This window comes from Vulpes lagopus, chromosome 5, assembly GCF_018345385.1.
Source record: "Vulpes lagopus strain Blue_001 chromosome 5, ASM1834538v1, whole genome shotgun sequence".
Taxonomy (NCBI): Eukaryota; Metazoa; Chordata; class Mammalia; order Carnivora; family Canidae; genus Vulpes; species Vulpes lagopus.
The window spans coordinates 56,540,882-56,559,099 of record NC_054828.1 but is presented as its reverse complement, the minus strand read 5'-3'; the positions used below and the strand labels follow the sequence as shown (position 1 = coordinate 56,559,099).

At 38.5% G+C, this 18,218-nt stretch overlaps 1 pseudogene; it reads right to left on the bottom strand.

Annotated features, from left to right (window-relative positions):
* Positions 1-7,233: 7,233 nt before the first annotated feature.
* On the bottom strand, positions 7,234-7,416 carry LOC121491425 (annotated as a pseudogene).
* Between the last annotated feature and the right edge of the window lie 10,802 nt (positions 7,417-18,218).

The following is an 18,218-nucleotide window of genomic DNA, read 5'->3' as shown; positions in this document are numbered from 1 at the left end:
AAAGAGTAGGGAACTAGACTCTACTTTCTGATGAGGAGAAATTCAAGGTCACATTTAATGGGTATGGACGCTGAAGAATTAGGGCCATTGCTGCAATCAGCGCATCATGAATCATAATCTATTTTTCTCTGATACAGCCTGTTTCTGTTTCCCCACCTTAGAAAAAGAGAAACAGAGATCCATAAAATTTTAGAGCTGAAAGTGAATTGAGTGGTGATGCTCCCAAATCCTTTCACTTACTAGTATGGAACCTGAAGCACAAGGGGGTTTACTGACTCACAAACAGCTAAGCAGGGGATCCCTTGGTGGCTCAGCGGTTAAGTGCCTGCCTTAGGCCCGGGGCATGATTCTAGAGTTCCGGGATCGAGTCTCGCATTGGGCTCCCTGCATGGAGCCTGCTTCTCCCTCTGCCTGTGTCTCTGCCTCTCTCTGTGTGTGTGTGTCTCTCATGAGTGAATAAATAAAATCTTTAAAAAATAATAAAAAATAAATAAGAAAAACAAAAGTCAAAGAGCTAAGCAGTTACAAAACCAATATAAAAAGGTTTTCCAAGTTCTAGGATCATGCCTTTTCAGCACACCATGCCACTGGCCCCACAGAGTGCTCAACCTCTTTAAATAATGTGTAGTAATAACTTTTCACTCAGGATAAATTTTTTTCAGAACAATATTTGGAAATGTGTAAGGTTTTTTTTTTTAATCCAAATAATGAAATCTTCATTTGCAGGAAATTCTATGAATGTGAAGCAACTTTTTTCAAATGATTCTTTCTATCCATCATTGTCCTTCATTATTTAGTGAGAAACAAAAAGATAATAGGGACTAAATATGATGATATGCCTTTGAAAGAAAAGTTCAAAAATGCATTTGTTACTTTAACTCAGTGCCACTTCAGTTAATAATTTCCTTTTTTTAAAGATGTTATTTATTTATTTATTTATTTGAGAGAGAAAGAGCACAAGCAGAGAGAGGAAGAAGGAGAAACAGACTCTCCGCTGAGCAGAGAGGAGGCCATCCCAGGAACCCGAAATCAAGACCTGTGCCAAAAGGCAGACCCTTAACCCACTGAGTCACCAGGCACCCCTCAATAAATAATTTCTTAAAAGAATAAGGCATAAGCTCTTCTAATCGTTTTTTAAGAAGGTTCCTAGAAACACTTCCTGATCTGTAAAAGGTGCTTTCATGTTATTTGACTTTTCCAGTTTATTTTGCTTTACTAGTAATTAAGGCATTTTTAATTAAGAGTAAAACGTAAGTTATAGATGATGATAAATGTCAACCTGACTTCTCATACATAGAAAACTAACCTAAGAATATGGAATTTTAGTCCTTTCTACTTGAAATGCACTTCACAATATTTCATGGTCAGCTTTTATAAACAGAGCCTAAGGAGAATGGTATCTCTTTAGAATAGCTTTTTTTTTTTTCTAACTGAAAATGTGCAAATAACTAAATAACTAAACTAATCTCAGGGAAAGAGTTCAATGAACTCTGGATCTTCCATACAAAGGAGTATCAAATCAATGACAAAGAAAAATGTTCTAAAGATAATGTTAGAAATGTGTGGGAAATATCAGAAAGGGAGACAGAACATAAAGACTCCTAACTCTGGGAAACGAACTAGGGGTGGTGGAAGGGGAGGAGGGCGGGGGGTGGGGGTGAATGGGTGACGGGCACTGAGGGGGGCACTTGACGGGATGAGCACTGGGTGTTATTCTGTATGTTGGTAAATTGAACACCAATAAAAAATAAATTTATTATAAAAAAAGATAATGTTAAAATCAAAAAGAAAGAAGGAAATAAAAGTAATATATTTATATGCAGAACAATTGAATATATATAATCAAAATACTGAAAGAATCTATAACAAGATATGAATAGAGGTTTCTTTCTTTTGGTGAAGGACTATAGTAATAAGCTTTTTTCTTATTTTTTATATATATATTTAAATCAGATCAAAGTAAGTAATTTTAAGTCAAAATAAGTAAAATAAATTACATTATTTAAAAAGTAATTAAAAAACAAGAAAGTAAGACACAAGATTAATGTGATTACAAATACTATATCATAAATCTCTCAAAAAATATATTCAAGTAAAATAATTCCTAGGCAAAACATTTTAAGTGAACATCATATTCTTTAACCATCCTGCATTCAAAATGAGTAATTAAACCATGAAATTAGAACGTCTGATCCAACATTCCATTTCATAGATAAGAAAGTTTCATGCTCAGAAAAATTAAATGACCAGTAACTTACCCAGTAATATATAGGCAATCCATTTTAGAATAAAGACTCACAATCTATTTTATCATGCTTCCTCTCTAAAAATACTAAGAAAAAATAAAATATTGGGAGTTAACATACAGTGTGATACCAGATTTTTTCAAATATATGAGTGTCCTTCTCACCTTCTCTCATTTATGAATCCATCTCTCGAAACAGTAGCAGCCATTGTGTTTTAAAATATGATTCTTTTCAGATTTGCATATGGGCAAGATTTTGACATAATTTTACTTTTATTATTTTATTATCCTGATCTCATTTCAGACATTTTTCCTCTTGATACAATTCATCATCTGCTTTAGCCATCTTCGTTTAGGGAGAGAAGGTAACACACACAGCTAACAATTGAAACATCCATTCCTAAAAAAAAAAAAAAAAAAAAAGAAACATCCATTCCTCACTCAGTAGTAGGTGAAAGATAGCACCTTCAGAGCAGAAGTCAAGTCTTGTCCCTGCTAAATTTCTAGACTGTTGAGATAAAAAAGATGCATTTGCCATGGTGCCTATTTCAGAGAGTTTATGGTAGACAGAGACAGATGTACAAGCAACTTAGAGCAATACCAGGTTGCAGTTACTATAGAAAATGTCTTTATAAGCGTAAAAGAGGGGCTGGTCATTTTTGCCTTGGGGAATATGAGGTAAAACTGTTAGGAAACTTTGTAAAGTCAAAGCTTGCCCTGAAAATTCTTCAGTGGAGTTTGTTATTCAAAAAAAGAAAAAAAAAAAAAAAGCAACTAGCAATCAAGTCAAAAGATTTACCATCCACACTACCGTTCTTTTTTTATTTATTTATTTAATTTCAGTTTGCCAACGTATAGTATAACACCCAGTGTTCATCCCATCAAGTGCCCTCTTCAGTGCCTGTCACCCAGTCTCCCCCTCCTCCCACCCACATCCCCTTCTGTAACCCTTTGTTTCCGAGAGTCTCTCATGGTTTGTCTCCCTCTCTAATTTTCCCCACTCGGTTCCTCTCCTTTCCCTTATAATTCCTTTGACTATGTCTTATATTTCACGTATGAGTGAAACCATATGATGATTGTCCTTCTCCGATGGACTGACACGTTGCCAGCCCATGCAGGACATGCACTATTACTACAGAGTTAACAAATGCACACGTGGGAGTAGGACAATGTACTAGAGAAATACTAGCAGCTATAACAAATACACCCCAAAATTCTGTTGATTTAACCTAATAAATGTCTATCTCATGTTCAAGTAAGAATCCATTGCATATATTCCTAGTGTTAAGGTGGTTTTCCTCCATTTGATGATTACTGAAAGTTTAGCTAAACCACTCCATATCATGGTTGCCTCAACAACAATTTTGTGTGGCTAAGTGGCCTGCAGAGAACTTAAGATGACATTTGCCTCTCCCTCCAGTGCATGCCCTAGATAACAGCCCACAGAGTTACATGTAAAATGTTAAGCTCCTGACATGATTTCCCCAACCACCTTAGGATATGCACTCTCCTCTACTCTTTTTGCTTGAAAAGGCCTTAGCCTGTGAACCCCAAAGCATTCCACCCACAGACCCTCGTAAAAACGTGTTCAAGTGCTGCTGCTCCGTCTACCAGTACCCTGCCTTTACCTCCTCTCAAGACCCTTGAGGCTTGCTGAGGACCTCTTCAAGACCTGTGAGTAATTCACTTCTTTATTTCAATTCCTTTGTGGTCTTCTGGTGAATCTGGGTTCACTATTAAACACCCTAGCCTCTACTGAACCAATCTTAATTTAGCAAAGGCTCTTTCCACCTTGTTTCTCTGCCATTTGCTAGAAGTCTTGTAGTCCTCCGACGAAAGCTGGTGAATGGAGAAAGACAGAATAGAGAAGGTATACCACTTCTTAACCTCTTTAGTCCAGGGGTAAAGTAACTCACATGCCCTATTATCCACTGTGGGAACTAATGACATAGCACCACCAACACCTGGAAGGGCTGTCTGCATAGCTAGCTCCTAGAAATAGCTCCACACTATGAAGGATGGAGCAAAAGTCTCCAAGGGACAGCTGGCCATTCCTGCCTTTCATTTTGTTTGTTTTGTTTTGTTTTGTTTTGTTTTGTTTTGTTTCCCCAGGGGAGTGTACCTGGAGGGGAATTGGCTCTTATTCCTATTCCATTAAAAAAAAAAAAAATACCTGATTGCAGATCTAATCAATTAATCCCTCTGGGTATTAGAAAAACTTAGTCTTCACTAATACTTTTCTTCCAATCTTAGATTTCTTAAGCTATGTATACTTTTGAAACTAGAATCTCTCCTAGCCATTAATTCAATTAAATTATGTTTACATTTTGTTTCTCAGAACTACTTCATAATTGAAACCACCTTATGCGAAGCCATTTTGGCACATTAGTAAATTGGCACCCTTTGGGGGCCTCATGCATTCAATCAACAAACATTCATGGAGCATCTCCCATGTTCTAGGACACACACTTGCTCAGGAAATGAAGAGAAGATCTCCTGGGCTGCTAGAAGGAAATGCTGAGTTCTCTAATCAATCTAAACTGAGATCCTATAAGTAACTAATACCTTAAAGCAATCTTATTGGAAAATTTTATATTTAAGACCCAAAACCATAAAAGTGCCTAAAACCCAACATGGCCAAGCTAAGCTGTAAGGTGAAGAGTGACAGAGGATGAGGCTGGCTCTGGGAATGAAAGAGGCTTCACAGTTTCTCCAGATGTAGATTTAACAAGAGTCTATGATCAAAACAATGACTCAAAGGTATCGAGGATGGACTGGGTGAACGATGTGCTCTTAACGGAACTCGAGGAGCCCCGTAAATGAGTCTTGAGAGAGAATGTTTCCTAATTGTGTTGAGGTTGAGGTAACTATAGATATGAAAATCCACCCAGGGGCATCCAAGTGGCTCAATCAGTGAAGCGTCTGACTCTTGATTTTGGCTCAGGTCATGATCTAATGGTCGTAAGATTTAGCCCCACACCAGGCCTGCTTGGAAATTCTCTCTCTCTCTCCCTCCCTCTCTCAAAAAAAAAAAAAAAAATGTACAAAAGAAAAAGAAAATTCATCCAGATGCAAGGAAAGTTATCTACCCACAAGCAATTAAAGGCAATCTAAAGTCAGGTCTTCCTCTACTTTTCAAGCTTTTTTTCCTAAGTTAGCCAGCAGTGGGAAAAAAGAAAAGACAGAAAAAGAAGAAAGACAAATGACGATACATCATATCATTGTATCTTTATGATTCTAGATTCAGAAAGATTTAGTGCTCTTTTTCAGAGGTTCTAACTGCATTTTACAAATCAAGCTTACTTTTTATAATGGAAATCACCTGGCCTAGTCTTAGTTCAAATGTTGAATCCTCATCAGACATTTTGAAACACTTAGCAAAGGGCACACTGTCTTTTAGAGACCACCTACTCTTTAAAACCAAACCAAACAAAGCAGGTGCCAGTATAAAGCAAACCTGGTTTCATTTTAGGTTTGGTGTGAAAACCATAAATATGATGGTTCTGCTCTATTTCATCTCCTGGAACTTACACGCTGGTTTCAACTGTGCATTGTTTTCAGTTATTCACACCCACACACCAGGATCAAAATTTAAGGTGTGGAGGGAAACAACCCATATTAATTACATTTTTTAACAAGCCTAATTTCCACTTTCTTAATGTAGGCAGCCAAGCTGGCATTGTTTTATTTTGTAATCATTAATAACAGCAGTAAACACCTGGCAGGGCTGACAACATTTTAGGCTCCGCTCTACTGCTTTACATATTAAGTCATGGAAACTTCACATCAGGTAAGGGCTCTAATAATTATCACATTGAGAAATGAGAAACTGAGGCACAGAAAGGTAAAGTAATGTGCGAAGGGTTCTAGATCTGGCAAGTGGCAGAGGTAGAATTTCAAGCCAGGTGGCCTGGCTTTGGAACCTGTTCTCATAACCCGGATACTGTATTACCCACTTTACAAATGGTATTTCTCTTTTACTGTCCTTTGTATTTGAGGAATTGCTCTCTGACCCCTAGGGCGTGATGTGCAAAATCCCTGATTCATAGGGTATGTTATTCCAAGCTGCTCTTGCCAACTGATCCAGATGCCCGGCTGCAGTCACCGTGCTCCCCTTCCTCTTCCAACCATCCAAATAAACAGTAGGGACTGCAGAGCAGTAATAGAACCCGCCTGCCAGAGAGGAAACACTGAAGCTAATGGAGAGCAGGGAAGACTCCATCTCACCCCTGCTTCCTTCCTTCTTTCCTACACGCTAAGGAGTCAACGACTGCCTGTCAGAGAAAGGTAAAGAGGATGAAGGATGGCCATGCAGTCACCATGCCAGTGGTTTCAAACCAAGGACATAGAATTAACCCCTTCCATGCAGAGAAATATGGCTCAGAGGAGATAAATATTTTGCCCAGAGTCAGAATTTAAGCCCAGCCATGTGTCCCCCCAAAGCCCAGCCATGCTCTTCCCACGCTGCAGAGCCAGCTCAGAAGGGAGAGGACAGCTGTCCTGAGGCCAGGCGTCCATCCCATTGAGTATTGCCTCTTCCTCTGTAAACTAACGTCATGAGTAACGTTCAATATTGTTTCCTGGTCGGAGCCACAGCTACATACTAGCCGTTCATGGTTGTAATTCAGAGCCTACAGTATATTGAGAAGTGACTTTATGAAGTCATCTCCAAGAAACGCCGACAAAGATTAGGTAGTGATACAGCAATAATCACTGTATATTTTATAGATTACCTGGAATTCCTTTTGTTTCCATAGTTGTCTCTCAATGGGAACATGCGTACTTGGCTGACAAATATTTTCATTTTGTGTAGTCCCTTGAAATTTTATTTAAAAAAATTTTTTTTGCACCTCACAGTCACATTTATTCACACTACAAGGATACAGCTTGCCTACAAGTGTGCAGCAGAGCTCCGTGTTCCCGGCTAACAGAGCAGGCCAACACCTACAGCCAGACTGACCTTCCACCTGATGTGTGCCCTGAGCTGGTTAATGATGGCCATGAGCAGGGCCAGGACTCGAAGCTTCCAAAGCTTTACTTCTTTAATCAGCACTCCTGATTTTATAAATGACAACACTCATCCACCCCATTCCCAGCCAGATCTCCTGGTAAGCTTGGGTGTAGTAGGGCTTCATGGGGATCCAAATATTTTTAATAAGGCTTTGAAGCATCTCAGCACAAGACCCTCAGCTCAGGCTGTGGCGACACCCACTGCCAACCACTCGGGAAAAAAAAGCAGTCACTTGAAATTTTAAATAGCTGTGCTTATTTTCTCCAAATTAACATATAGGGAACGGTTTGAAACATTTTCTAGGAAAGAAACAAGCAAATAAAAGGCATTAATTTTTAAATTCAACAAAAGGTCTGCATAGGGTTGTCATGAAAATAAATGGGATAATAAGCTTAAAGAATATTTAGCATGATGCCCAGCAGGTTATAAATGACCAGTAAGTGGCAGAGATTTTTATTAGGAAAATGCCATAAAATTCAAATACTAAAAAGCATTACTGACCACCAACTTTATTGCTTCTTAAAATGTTGCCATAATATTTAAGTCAATTTAAATTTTAAGTTTTAACTATTTCATGTAAACAGCTGACAATACTTTCTCATTTATTTTTATACACAAGTGAATTATTTTTCAAAAATTTTTATTGCCTAGGCCTCTAAAATAAGTGTGTTATTTGTCATTGGTACATTGATTTACCCAGATTCCAAAAGTGATAGCAAATCATCCCAATGGGTCTTCTCAGAATAATATGACCTCACTTTCTGCATTAAAAAAAAAAAAAAAACTTTGCAGAGACCCCAAAAAAAAAGTCCTTTCTATTGTTTTTTTCCTATTCTATGAATACTCAGAAAATGCTAATACAAAAAGTAAAGTTCTGGACATATTTGTAAGCAAGCTTATTCTTGTAATGCAATCATAAGAATTACGGTGACCACACACATGCATCAGAACCATAGTGGTTTGTGGGCTGTCAAAAACAGAGAAGAGAAGGGAACAAGATTCTGTTGCATTTGTGACCTCTAGAGGCCAACATGAACGTGATATATTTTATTCATTCAACAGTGCCTCCAAGTACAATCTTCAGGAGTTTGAGATTTATAGGCTTTAGAAAATAAAGCAAATTCAAGAGGAGAGAGGTTCCATTTTAGGTGGATATGTTGCCTTGAACTAACAACCACAAACCACAAATTGAAGTTTTAAATAATAATTTGAAAAAGCCTCAGACTCCCGGAGAACCTTTATGGAAAATGAAAACCTTGCCTATTTCACAGTGGAGCTGTCCAGACTAATTACTTGTTGTGAGTAATCATCAAATTAAGGATGGACACTGTGAAATGCCCCCCTTTGGGGCCCTGGAGTCAAAACTTGATTCTAATGTTTGCTGGTTGCATGTCCTGGAAAAATCATCAACCTCTCTGAGCCTCAACGTCCTCATTTGTAAGGTAAGTAGTCACAATGAAAACCCACCTTACAACGTTGTCTGTAGATCCAATGAGATAACATATATGTTCAGAGCGTATCTTGAAAACTGTCAAGTTCTAAAATCAGTAACAAATTTCAGGACGCTGATATCACTATTTGTTGAAGTACTGACTTTTCCCTCTGAACGATATACTTTTCAGGACAGTGATAGATCTGAGACAAACTAATGGTCTAACAAATATTCTTTAGGTTTAAAAGCAGGGCTTGCCACACTCTCTCCCTGTGTCGTGCGATCATACAACGGTCCTCATCTCTCTGAGCAGAGTCAGTAGAATGTGGAGCAGCGGTGAGTCAGCTGCCCAGACTGATCTATGTCCCTTTGTCTTCAAGATGGTGATTCCAGTATGGCCTGTGAAATGTTAGGACATTTCTTCACCTCTCAACATGTTCACAAGTGGCATCTACGCACCTCCCCACACACTGTGCCCTTGAGTTCAGGAGCTTTCCCCAAGGACCAGACCTTCCAAACAGGTTCCTCTTACAGCTGGAGTGAGGTCTGTACTGTTCATCTCAGGACACTCGTGCAGTCCATCTGCTGGTTGGGAACTGTCAAATAGAAAGTGGTTCAGGTGTTTCTGCAAAGCCCCTGACCCCTGCCCCGGTCCCTTCTTTATTCCCATAAAGCAAAAGTCCAATCATGCATACCTCTGCTATGAACATTCGTCCATCCACTGAACAAGAGGAATTCACTTGATCCTTGTAATTATGTAGTTTCTAACCTCAGTGTCCCCCCCCGAACCCTTACTTGTCAGCTCTCTGACATAATGGCTTCTTTTAAATCATCACCATCCAACTCAAACCTGCTCTACTAAAATCGTTTCTGTTAGTCTCAACAAAGTAATTATACACTTATTTTACGGAGAAAACCAAAGCCTTCAGACACCAACTCTCCAAACTTTCCACCATCTACTCACCAGTGCATCCACATCCACAACCATTATACCATCCTCCCCTCCTGCCTCAATGAATTAGGTTACCCTCTGCCTGAAAAGAGCCCAGTTGATACATCACACCCTAGATCTATCTATGTTTGTCACAATTAAGTTCAGCAGAAAGTGCAGGAAAACACAAAATGATAGTGGCTTACGCACAACAGACCTTTATTTCTCTTTTGCTTATGTAAGACTCTACCTAAGCAAATCAGGGCTATTATAATACTTCCACAGTCATCAGAGAGGTGGCTCCTTTTTAAACATGTGTCTTCATTACTCTCAGCACATGGCTTCCACCCCATGGTCCAAGATAACCACTGAAGCTCCAGCCAATGTGTAGACATTCCAGTCAACACACAAGGCATCAACCTTTCTCCCGTTGGCCAGAATCTAATCACAAGGCCTACCCAGCCACAAAGGAAGTTAGGAAAAGTACTCTTCATATGGACAATTATGAACCCAGCTAAAACTGAAGGGAAGCAAAGCGAGGGAGAATGGATATTTGGGCAGAAGCAACAGTCTCTACCTCTTCTTTCTCTTCCTCCTCATTATGTTCACATTTTCCTTCCTCCATATCTTTTAGTTTCCCCTCTCTAGTGAATCTTTCCCTGGGCCATCTGAACATCTTTCTAAACCTTGGGTCTCTCTAACTACTGCTCTGCTTCTCTTCTCTTCACCACCAAGTGTTCTGAAGATTTTACTCATTGTCTTTACTTTCTTGCAACGTTCATTTCTCAACACACTGCAATCTGACATCTGCACCTGTCGCCAGTTTAATTGTGCTCCTCAAACATGTTGAAATCCTAACCCCAGTACCTGTGAATGTGACCTTACTGGGAGATGAGGCCTTTGAGGATGAAATCAAGATAATACAAGGTAATACTGGATTAGGATGGGCCCTTAAACCCAATAACTGGCAACCTTATAAGAAAGTCATGTGAAGACACAATGAAACTGAGACACATCTAAAAAACATCACCTTGTGAGGGTGGAAGCAGAGACTGGAGTCATGCAACAACAAGCCAAGGAACACCAAGGATTGTTGGCAACCATCGAAAGCTAGAAAGACGCAAAGAAGGACCCTCCCCTAGAGTCTGTGTGGCCCTGCCGACACCTTGATTTCAGACTTCTAGCCTCTAGACGTCTGATTTTTTGCTTTTCAGTGAGAGGATAAATTTCTGTCATTTGGAGTCACCAAGTTTGTAGTACTTTGTTATAGCAACCCTAGCAAACTAATACAGCCCCAACCATTCCACTGAAACAACCCTAGCCAATGTCAAAAGGTCTCTGTTGCTAAACCCAGAGGATAATTTTCAAGTCTTGTTTGATGCCTCTCTATTGCATTTGATGAAATTGTTTACTCCCTGCCCTTGAACTCCTCCTGCCCTTGGGCTTTGAGCACTCCTAGTTTCCTCCTATCTTTTAGGCTGTTCTAGCCCAACCTTCCTTTCAAAATCTGTGTTTCAGATCCTAAATATTTTTGTCACCTACCTCCAATTTAATATGTTAACAGGGCCAAAATACCAAAATACACTTAATTCTCTCCATCCTGCTCCTCAAATTCTCAGTGAAATAAGTAGAATGATGTAACATTTTAATATCTATCTAATTAATTTATATATTCAGCAAACATTATGTGTTTATTACATTCCAAATACTGTACCAGGTTACTGGAGGTACAGAGATGAACAAGGCAGATTAAGGGCCCCATGGAGCTTTCCTCCTTGTGGTGATATGATAATAAATAGCCAAAGAAATACATAAGACAACTATAGGTATGATACATGGCACAAAGGAAAAATAGGATGATGAGGTAGAGAAGGAGTCAGCAAATTTTTTCTGGAAAGGGAATGGCTTTGCAGGCCACATGGCCTCTAATGCAACTCCTCCTCCACTCTGATACTACAGCACAAAAATGAATATAGGCAATACATAAGTGAGTGGGTGTGGCTGTGTTTCTGCTAAATTTCACTTTGAAAAGTAGGCAGCAGGCCAGAGTTAGCCTGTGGGCCATAGTTTTGTTGCCAACCCTTGAAAAAGGAAAATCAGGGTAGGTCACTTCAGATTTAAGGGTCAACCGGGAAAAACCTTTATGAAGAGACAGCACTGGAACTGAGACCTGAAAGAGAGAAGGAGCCACACCCACCCTTCCTTGGCCCATGGCAACAAATGTTTTGCTATTAGGTTTTTAGGATCTGAAAGACTTGAATGACAATTTACAGAATCTATAAAATGCATAACTCTGAATGCTGGGGAAGCATCAACTCCTACATCCCCAGCGTGGGAATCTGCAAAAAGAGAAAGATCACTCAACTTACATTACTTAGCAGTTTTAAAGAGGACGAGGAACCTGAAGCACTAGATAAAAATTTCCCTTTAAACAACTTACTGAGGAGCACCTTGGTGGCTCAGCTGGTTAAACTTCTGGCTTCAGCTCAGGGTCATGATCTCAGGGTCCTGGGATGGAGCCCCGTGTCGGGCTCCTTGCTCAGCAAGGAGTCTGTTTCTCTCTCTCTCTCTCTCTCTCTCTCTCGTTCTCTCTCTCCCTCTCTCTCCTTTGCCCCTCCCCACTGCTCATTCTCTCTCTCAAATAAATATTTTTTAAAAATAAAATAAATAGACTTACTGAAAGAAATGGAGAAAGCATTACAAAATCTTTCAACTGTATTCTAAGAAAAAATTTAAAATATGCTATATCTATGAAAGAGGAATAATCTAAAGGGTGCAAATATTGATCTATTCAAAATCACTATTATCATAAAGACACATTTTGTAAGAGATTACTAGAGAAAAATTGAATCAGTAAATTTGTTTTAAAAATGCAAAAAATAAGAGATAAGGAGAACAAATCCAAGAGATACAATTTACTTATAATAGGGATTCTGTAGAGAAATAGACCATATGAAGATAAGACAAAAATCACTAATCATTATAGAATAAGTTTTCCTTTAGCTGAAAAGGCTTATTTTTTTAGCGCAAATGGGTTAATGAGCGCCAGGTCAAATTTATGTGGAAAGAAACAAAGCTGGACATTCACTGACGAAATTCCTAAATTTGAAGACTTTAGGAAAGGAGAACTAGTATGTTCAAACTAGACTAGAGGGTGGGAGGTGGGAAACAAGAGAAAATGCACAAAGTGAAAAACATTTAGAAACAGACCTCTCTACAACACTAAATGCTCCAGATCGGTTTTAAAGACAAACACTGTGACCCAGGGACTCTGTGTGCATTCACATTATCACTTACATCTAAGGGCAAAAAAGATCCAAGACAGATTCAGGAAGGGTCTCCCTCCTGTGAAACAACTACTCTAAGAAATACTCCAGCCCCTGAGATTTGAATAAAAGTATTTTTTAATGGGGAAAAAAGCATAATTTAAAAAAATGAATGAGCAACTAGTTTTCAAATATGCAACATCATCTCCCTTCTCCCAAACTCATCAGTGATGCAGACTCCCTGCTCTGCCACGAGGTAAAATCTATTTCTCCACCCCCTGGGATCTCAGCCCTGTGACTGCCTGGACAGTGGAGTCCTGTACACACACCCTCCACTACTTAGGACACAGCCCTTATCTGACCCTATAGCCTCTGCTCCTTTCTCTCCGAGCTCCGAGGGGCATGTGGGAAAGACCAGTGGTTCTGCTGGAGAGAAGCCACATGGAGGAGCACTTAGTTAGTACCTCAGCCATTTTGGCAAAACTACATATTATCTAACTTTCTAATTGTTGACATTCTCGTGTAAAGTTTCACTTTTCAATTATTCAATCTGAGCTTCTTTTCGTGTGCTTTTTTAGTTATTTTGGTTTGCCCCCTCTGTGATTTGTCTCTGTAGAGTCTTTGATCATTCTTCCATTGGATTGCCTGGCTCTGTATTGTTAGTTTGTAGGATTTTATAGCTTAATCCTTTATTGGTTCCTCACATCCCAAATATCTTCTATTCTGTCTATTGTATCCTGCACAGAGCAGAAATCTTTCATTTTGATGTCATCCATGGCAGTAATTTTTTTCTTTATGGTTTGTGCTTTTTTTTTTTAACCTAATTTAAGAAATACTTTCCCATTCTATTGTTACAAAGATATTCTCCAATCTTTTTTATAAAAGCTTTGGAGTTTTGTCTTTTTACTTTTAGATGTCTATTCCAATGGGAGATTATTTTTGCATTATTTTGTGGTGATAAGTTTTGGGCCTGTTTTTTCTTCAAATATTTTGCCAATTTTCACAATACTGTTTATCAAATAATCTTTCATTTATCAAATAAACCACTTTCCCCAATTATCTACCAACGATTCACCAAGTTCCCATATACACGTGGATTTATTTTAGAGTCTTTTCTATTCTTGGAATCTTTAGTATCAATATCAGATTACTATAGCTAGATAACATATCTTAGTATTTGGTAAGATATTTCCCCACATCACTTTTCTTTTTAAGAATTGTTTTAGGGGCCCCCAGGGTGGCTCAGGGGTTGAGCGTCTGCCTTTGGCTCAGGGCGTGATCCCAGGGTCCCGGGATCGAGTCCCGCATCAGCTCCCTGCATGGAGCCTGTTTCTCCCTCTGCCTGTGTCTCTGCCTCTCTCTGTCTTTCATGAATAAATAAATAAGATCTTTAAAAAAAAAAAAAAGAACTGTTTTAGGTATGTGCGGATTTGTCATGCCCATTTTACTTCTGTTGGGTTCCTTCTTTTAGCTTCATTAAATGTATATTTTAATTGGTGAAGGATTTACATCCTTATGATGTTAAATCTCCCTTCCACAAGTATGATATTTCTTCCTAGTCAGATCTACTTTTGTATCCTTCAATAATGTTTTAAAATGTTCTCCGTAATAACTTTTGCCTTTTTAAGTCAATTTCTAGATCCTTACAGATTTCCTTCTGGTTATTGTAAGTATCATATTATGTTCTATTACATATTCTAATGTGTATTGGTGTAAAAGAATTCCATTGATTGTTATTTATTGATTTGTTCTCACGCAACCACACTGAACTTTTTTTCTTTTCAGCCCTAAAAGCTTGTCTGTTGATTCTCTTAGGTTTTCTGTGTAAATAAGTAAATCCTCTACATATACTGACAGTTTTGTCTCTTCCCTTATGGTCTTATCCCTTATTTCTTTTATTCCTCATATTTCATTGACCAGGACATCCAGTTCTTTGTTGAACAGAAAGGGTCACAGCAAGCATCCCTGTTTGTTACTGACCTTAAAGGGAAGGCTTCCAAGGTTTCTCCATTAAGTATGATGTTTGAACATTTTTACCCTATCTGCCACTTAGGCAAGACCATGTCTCATGGTGTGTTTATTAATAAAGAAATTGAAAACCTCATTTTGAGAGACTGAGTTTCTTGCCAATGTAACACTGAGCTCCAAACTAAACTCTGTGTTTGAACAAATTTTCCCAACTTAACATAGTTCTAATTGTGCTTTTACCTCCTATGTTCTCTCAATTCCCTTTGCCAAATTTTGACCAGGGTGATAGAGTGTATGTATTAGTTAGCCATCTGAAAAAGGACTACAATAATTTTTGGTTGGAATACAAATCTACAAGTTTCATACCACTCTATCAGGTGTGTGATCTATGAAACTGATTTTTATTATCAGTAAGTTTTACTTTCATATTTTTAATGAGGAGCAGTGTTTGAATCCTCTCTCCATCCAGGAATTACCCAGTGATGTGATTTTAGGCATATTACCCAATCTCTGAATTCAGTTTCTCCTTCTGTAAAATGTGGATTGTAAACATGTTGGCTCATGGAGTTGTTCTAACAGGAATAAGAATGCTCACCTCATAAGATTCTTGTGAGAATTGTATGCTGCAGTGATTACAGCACTTTCAATGGTGCTTGACCTAAAGCTATTGTCAGTATTTTATAAACATTTTATTTGAATCTCACAAAAACTCGATAAGGCAGGCAGAGCCTCTGTGTGTAGGTATTTTTTGCTTATTTTACAGATGAGGAAAGTGAAATTAAATTTATAGACAGAGCTAGTGTTCAGTGAGCATGCAATGGTACATTCTTTTCAGGTACTAAAATGTTGAAATACTCCCAAGGATTCACTGAGAAAGCATCCCATGTTCCACCAACCGCCCTCCTCCCCCATTCTCCAGCTCCTCCCTTTGGACCCGTGGACCTCTCCATGATCCAGCAACTCTAAGGCTAATACCTGGCTAGCCGAAGGATTTGAAGACAGACTGCTTGGTAACCATGAGTCCCAAATTATTAAATATTCTAAATATCTTCTTTGTTTATTGCAATTGTCAAACCTAAGATTCAAACCCAGATATTTGTGACCAAGGTCTAATAAACATAATGGACTAAATAAGGAGGCAGACATGGACCACAGTCTCTGTGCATATGCTTCATATAAGTAAAAATATGTAAAAAAAAAAAAATCCTGAAGAAAGGAAAGAATGTCAATAGTGCCTTCCTACTGATAAAATTAAATCAACCAAATAATGTTTTAAAGTACAATACAGCAGAGATGGAACATGAATAAAAAGACACAAATGCCGTATTTATTAAGCTTTTTAAATATTTTTAACAGAACTAAATGTTTTACAATACAATATGAAGTTATTATTGCTTTTTTAGTTGCTGTTATGCCAAAGCATCGGGAACATCCTACAAAGGCAGTCAGAATCATGGTAGCAACCGCCGGTTTAGTTGTACATCTTAATTTTGAAAAGTGTTGCACTTTCAGCATGAAATTTAGGAGAACTTAGGGTATTGAAGGGGAAAAAACCATATTGCTATGCTTAGAATTTCCAATATTAAAAAGTTTTAAAATTAATCTAATCATCATTCACTACGAGTTGTGGGGTTTTTTAATGCATTTTGAGTTCCTACATTTTCCTTATTTAACATTCAATATTTCCATAAATGAAAGCAACTTTCTACATTTCCAGGGCTACTCTTTAGGAAACATACATATGTGCCCCCCCCACACACACACACACTCACGCTGAAAACTAAGGAGAAAAAGGTACAAAACGAAAGGCACCTATTGGTTAATCATACCTAAATTTGCTGCTGATTAGTTTACTGATCAGATCTTTGTAAATTTGGCCACACTTTACTCTCTTCAATAAATAACGGTTGGTTTCCAATCATATTTAAAAACAGAAGGGAAAGCTCTTTCAGAGAATTTAATGTTCTCTTTCACCTAACCCCCAAGAACCAGTTTAAAATTGCAAACATTAAAAAAACAATAATAATAGGGGTCCCTGGGTGGCTCAGTTGGTTAAGCGTCCAACTTCTGCTCGGGGCATGATCTCAGGGTGGTGAGATCGAGCCCCATGAAGGTTCCATGCTCAGCACAGAGTCTTCTTATGATTCTCTCCCTCTCCCTCTGCTCCACCCCCCTGCTCATGCAAGAGCTTTCTCTTTCTTTCTCTAGAAAAATAAAATAAAATATTTAAAAATAATAATACGTAAAATAAAATGACAAGCATTTGTCAACCAACCCAACAAAGAACTGTAACTAAGACCACAATAGCACATGACCAGCCACCTGAAATGCTGCTGACAAATATTCCGTTAGAAGAGGTTACATTGCCGTCATTAACAAGTCATCAGGCAATCTGCTGAGAGTAATTTTCTCTATAATTTCGTCCCTAAAGGCATGAGGGTCATATAGCACCACTGTGTTAAGCAGCTCTGGAAAATCTGAAAAATGTTTAAGATGGAGACTATGACATGGTGTATAATCTCCCACTTGCAGTTTGACAGTATCAGACTAGCACACATGGTATTCTCATCATTTATGAATGAGAATTTCAGAAGTTTCATAAACGTTATCATAAGTAATATAAGGGTCTTGCAATTTGTCACATCAAAAAGAATTTCATAGTAGCTACCTAGTTCCAGGAGTCATTCACTCATTAGAAAACCAAAGTCCGCAATGATACAAGCAGAGTCAACAACCATTGCTTGGAAGAAACTCTGAATAACTTGGGTATCACTTGACTGACCGTTAGTGGATGTCCAGGTGGAAATTAGTCTAGACCTGGCTGATCCAAGCACATCTTTTGAGCTTATTCCAGCTAAAGCCCAATTTTTAGGGTGATATTTAAAGAGAAACTCCTGACTCTCTGAAAGTTGGAATCATGTGGCTTTTTAACAACCTCTATTTGATGTTGTATGGATTCGAGATATTTCTTTAAGATTCATTTATTTATTCATGAGAGACACAGAGAGAGAGAGGAACAGACACAGGCAGAGGGAGAAGCAGGCTCCATGCAGGGAGCCTGATGTGAGACTCGATCCCAGGTCTCCAGGATCAGGCCCTGGGCTGAAGGTGGCGCTAAACCACTCAGCCACCCGGGCTGCCCGAGATATTTTTCTTGGTCTCTATTTCTATAATCTGTTTCCTGTGAAGTTTACCAAAGCTAATTTATTTTTTCTTTTTTTAAAGATTTTATTTATTTATTTATTTGTTTAGAAGCACGCAAGTCAGGGGAGGGGCAGAGGGAGAGGGAGATAGGGAATCTCAAGCAGACTTCATGCTGCAGCATGAAGCCTGACTGAGGACTCGATCTCACAACCCTGAGATCA